This window comes from Arachis ipaensis, chromosome B03 (genome assembly GCF_000816755.2).
Source record: "Arachis ipaensis cultivar K30076 chromosome B03, Araip1.1, whole genome shotgun sequence".
Classification (NCBI taxonomy): Eukaryota; Viridiplantae; Streptophyta; class Magnoliopsida; order Fabales; family Fabaceae; genus Arachis; species Arachis ipaensis.
In genome coordinates this window covers 10,427,088-10,432,155 of record NC_029787.2, presented here as the reverse complement: position 1 = coordinate 10,432,155, position 5,068 = coordinate 10,427,088, and the positions used below count along the sequence as shown (strand labels likewise).

At 33.7% G+C, this 5,068-nt stretch overlaps 1 long non-coding RNA gene across 2 annotated transcripts; it reads right to left on the bottom strand.

Moving 5' to 3' along the window:
- LOC107634176 lies at positions 1,466-4,241 on the bottom strand. Of its 2 annotated transcripts, none has more exons than XR_002358810.1 (3): positions 4,177-4,241; positions 3,951-4,067; positions 1,466-3,847 (listed from the first exon to the last, which is right to left on the bottom strand). It is a non-coding gene; the product is annotated as an uncharacterized LOC107634176 (long non-coding RNA). The 2 variants fall into 2 exon arrangements; XR_002358811.1 differs by having other exon boundaries at positions 1,466-3,844.

The following is a 5,068-nucleotide window of genomic DNA, read 5'->3' as shown; positions in this document are numbered from 1 at the left end:
TTATTATTAGAAAGGTAAGAGAGAGTAATAGAGAAAATATTTGTGTATATTCAAGTTGTGTGAAATGATACAATATAAACGGATATTTATAGGTGTTAAGAGAATTGAAATAATAAAGACGTAATATTTTATAATAAATATTCAAATATGTAAAATAATTCTAATGAATGCTAATTGATCCTAATATATTCTAACATCCCCCTCAAGTGACAACTTGAGTTTGAAACTTATTTAAAACAATGAAATAAAGAAAAAATGCTTAAACTGGTGCAGATAGAATTGTCGAAAGGAAGCGCAGATGAAACTGCTAAAAAAAGTGCAGATGAAACTACCAAAAGAAAGTGTAGACAAAACTATGTACTGCAATAAAAACGCATATAAAACTGTCGCAAGGGAAGCGCAGACGAAATTGCCGCAAAAAAGCACATACGAAACGGCCGCAAGGAAAGGGCAGAAGAAACTGCCAAAAAAGTGGCAAACTGCAAAGTGATGGTAAAATATCAAAGGATAACGAATTGCCAGAAGGTGACAAAAAATATATGGTTTCTTCATGAGAATAAATAAGCTGCGAATGACAGTGGTGTTTGATTCATTAGACTCGGAAAAACACAAGACAAAGAAGATAGACTAATAATCGGTGAGGTGAAAAGCATCAAAAGAGTGACGAAAAACAAGGAAAAATGGCAGGTGATTTCACCAGAAGGAAAATAACATATTCTCTTCAAGGAGGATACTATGGCTCTGATACCATATTAAAAAGGGTAAAAGAGTGCAATAGAGAAAAGATTTGTGTGTATTCAAGTTATGTGAAATGATACAATATAAACAGATATTTATAGATGTTAAAAGAATTAAAATAATAAAAAATAATATTCTATAATAAATACTTAGATATACTAAATAATTCTAATGAATGTTAATTGATCCTAATATATTCTAATGCTTATCACTTTTAACAAAATGCTATTGTATTTTTCAAGAAAATTTATTTATAGCTATTCTTATTTGTGAGCTTTTGGATGATTTTTTTTAATGATGTTGGATTTTTTTTTGTTTAAGTTTTGGTGGTTTTCTCTTGTTAGGTTTTAAATATTTTTTTAATTTTTAATTTTTTATTTAATTTTAAATATTTTTTATTATAAAATTGGCTAATTTTTTTAAAAATTGGTTAAAAGATTTTTTTGTTTATATATATATATATATTGTAACACCCTAATTTTCGACACGTTATGACCAATGCCAAATGTTCAAGTGTTACTCGTCGTGCGGGCCTACTTAGCTCTAGACTCAGATTTTTATAAATTAATATCAATAAAAGCCTTTATCGGTTTAATCATGAATAAATTATTATTCATGGATTAGCGTTTAGTTGCTCGCAAGGTTAATTTCTTTAAAGTTGTCATGTAAGAAAACACATGGCAACAGAAAATAACATATATAAACATATATACAATATACACATGAGTTAAGTTCAAGGATACGTGTCATCTATCAAAGCCAAGTATCACATCAAATTATATGTACAGATACAAAAGAAGAAATCAGTCCCAACCCTCACACGGGTTTCCTAAACTGGAACCAAACTACTAAGACGTCCTACCCCTCTAAAAGTACTACAAAAGCGAAGGAAAAGTAATACTAAGATCATAAAAAAGGAGCGAAAGATTCACTGCGACTAACTCTGGAGTGATCTCCGAACATCGTTCAAGAAAGCGGTCCAAAGCGTGCTCCATATGAAGACTCCGCCGCGCGCCAGATCCTCATAGCTCAGCGGTTAGAACGAAACTCAAAGAGCTCCTCTGCTGGACCCGTCTGGGGAGGGGGGAGAAAGAAACAAAAGAAGGGTGAGAACCTAGAGTTCTCAGTAAGGTAAAAGGGGAACCTAGGGTCTTTATCTCTAAGTTGTCGTGAAACAGAAAAAAGAACAAACACAGAGACTCAAGGCACAAACATATATATAACAAGTAAATAGCATGAACAAGAAAAAAATGACAGTAAATAATTCACAAGAAGTTCATATGCGCAAACCATGAGCTCATGCATCAGTTGTCTACCTGCAACCCGACGTTACTCGGAGTGAACCCCGAATATGGTCCCTTTACTGTGTCAATTAGACACCTTGGCATCACGGTTGCCCGTGTCAATTAGGCCTCATTATAATAACATTTCAATGTGTATCACAGTAAGGATTAAGGAACAGTGCTATCAGTTAGGCGAACATTCCCGCATTAGCAATCTTAGGCTATCCGTTAGGCGGGCACTTTCGCAGTAGCAGTTTGGCACAAGGCCCATTCAACATACACTTTTCATAATTTATTATTCGTTTCAATTATCTCTTTCATACATAATTTTCCCATTTTCTTTCTCTTTATTATGCCTCCACATCACCAACACTATAAAACATACCTTCGCATCACCGCCTAACTATACATACCTCCGCACCACTGCCTAATTATACATACCTCCGCATCATCCATTAACCTTAAACCTTCTTGGGGACAATTTACGCATTTTCATTTAACTAATTCCCTGAACTTTTATAGAAATTCGGACATAATCTCCCCTAAAATAGCACTAAAACCACCCTTACGGGTTCCCTCAGTTTTAATATCGTTCAAACTTCCCTTAACAATTTACCAGGTAGACATTCTTAATTGGTCATTATACTTTCTTTAATCCCCTTAGTTATTATAAAACCACGGATTTAGAAATAAAACTTTGTTCTGGGGCATTCCTACCATAATTGAAACTTGTACAAATCTTTCAAAAATTCTGCTATCATTGCAGAAAAAATAGCAGCGAGCAGTAAATTTGTTAAATTCACTAAAAATCCAATTTTCACCCATTGCCTTTCAAAATTCATGTAATTAAACAAGACTCTTCCAGATTTCCAGAAAACTAAATTTCAGATTATTACCATATCACATGAAAAATTTATGAGCTTAGGAACACAGCCCTGCCTTTTAGAATGCTGTTTTCAAAATTCAGCGAGCTACCCTCACTTCTTGCAACATAACTAATTGGTTAGAATGAGTTTTGACACAAATTTTAAATTGCATATTTTAGACACATAAAGCTTGAGACTGCCATTGGTTTCACCCAAATACTCCTAAGAATTATAAATTAAGTGAATTGGAAGTTGGTGCTTCTATAGTAAAGAAACAGAATTTTCTACTGAAACCATCATTCTTCAAAAATTCATTTCTCCCAATCCACTTATCAATTAGTTCTGAAATTTTTACCAGATATTAAAAACACATTATATTTTCATAGAAAAATAATTTCATCCAAAATTATGATCTGGAATGCTCCCAGAAATGCGTTTATTTTGCTGCCAATTATGCAGAAATTGTAGAAATTCTGCATAATACACTTCCAACAACCTCACATGCCAAATCTTATGTTCAAGTCTATAATTCATCTAAAACTATAATTTTACTTTTATTTTAACTAACTAAAGTTGCTAGAATGGTCAGAACAGCTCTAAGAAAACAAATGCAATAAATTTCACAATTTCAATTACTTAACCATAATCAAACTTCCATTGTTCAGCACTATATCAAACATAATAATTCATATAACCTAACCATCATTCAAACACATACTAGAGCCATATTTATCATCAATCAAACATATAATAGTTTATCTATTCTCATCACAAGCACAGCCACAAGAATAATAGTCTAATTGTCCTAACCCTTAAGTCTTTTGAAGTTGGCAATTCTATTTTTACTTCTTTTCAGAATCAGAACCCTAACCGTATGAAATTGGAGCTTTGGCCTCTCTTTCAAGAACGAATGGCTGACCTCACCTCAAGCAAGAGAAGAGTTCTTGCCTGCGGTCACTACTGTTCTAGCAAGAATTGGAATTAGAATGGCAGAGGTGGAATAAAAAAGAAGAACAGAATTTGAATCTGAAGAAGAGGAAGAAGGAGAGTTGTTGGTTCTCACCCAACAAAGAAGCTTCGAAGATTCAGAGTGATGAGAGGTGGGGTGCCTTCCTTCTTGCTGCGGATGGCTTCTTCCTTCCTCTTCAGTTTCGTTTTGCTTCCCTTCTCTGTTCTTCTCCTTTGTTGTGCATGTTTTGGTTCAAAGAAAATGAGAAACACTATTAACAAGAGATAGAAGAAAAGGAAGTGGGTGAGGCGGTGCATAAAGCTTCGTGGCTTCTCCTCACCTCAACACAGCATCAATGCATGCTTGAAGAGGTGTGAACATGGTTCCAAATGGCGCTGAGAGGAGAAGTAATTTGGATTAGTATACCCATCTATTTTATAAAGATTTGGTTTTGGAATAAATTAATTGAACATTATGCTGTCAAAGTAGCCTCTTTTGTGAAAATTGATTTATTCAAAACATAAGGAATATGGTGTTATGTAATTCATGCGAATATTGATCGGCCCAAAGGAAGGTCTATATTTGGCCGAATTACATATACATATTGATGGTAAATATATATTTGGGTAACTAATTAGGAATAAAGTAATACTTATTATTTATGCGAACAATAATCGGCCCAAAAGAAGTTTATTGTTTGGCCAAATAATAAGCATTGTACACTTTTGTTTATTTTCTATTAATTATGCGGTCAATAATCGGCCCAAAGGAAGGTTATTGTTTGGCCAATTAATAGAAAATATATGCGGTAATAAATAGGTTGCGAAGTTTAAGTTTCCATATGCGCATTAAGTCGGTCCAAAGAAAGGCTTAATGTGTGACAGGAATTTTGACAATATTTGATTACTGCAATGAGAGTATCACTTACAGTTAATTTTTCTATCCAAAGATTGAAAATTAATGTTGTACTAGATATCTCAATATGGATTTTTTCCTATTAATTAACTAATGTTTACTGCATGTTCTTTTTGTTCTAATCCATAAACTATGCCTTCAGCTACCAATGCTTCTGCACAAATTAGCAGTATTCCTATGCTGAATGATTCAAACTTTAAAGTTTGGAAGGATGCCGTGGAGATTGTCCTCGGTTGTATGGACCTAGATATAGCTCTTCGAGAGGAGAAACCCACTTCCACTCCGGAAAACCTCAATGAGGTTAAAATAGAGAAGTG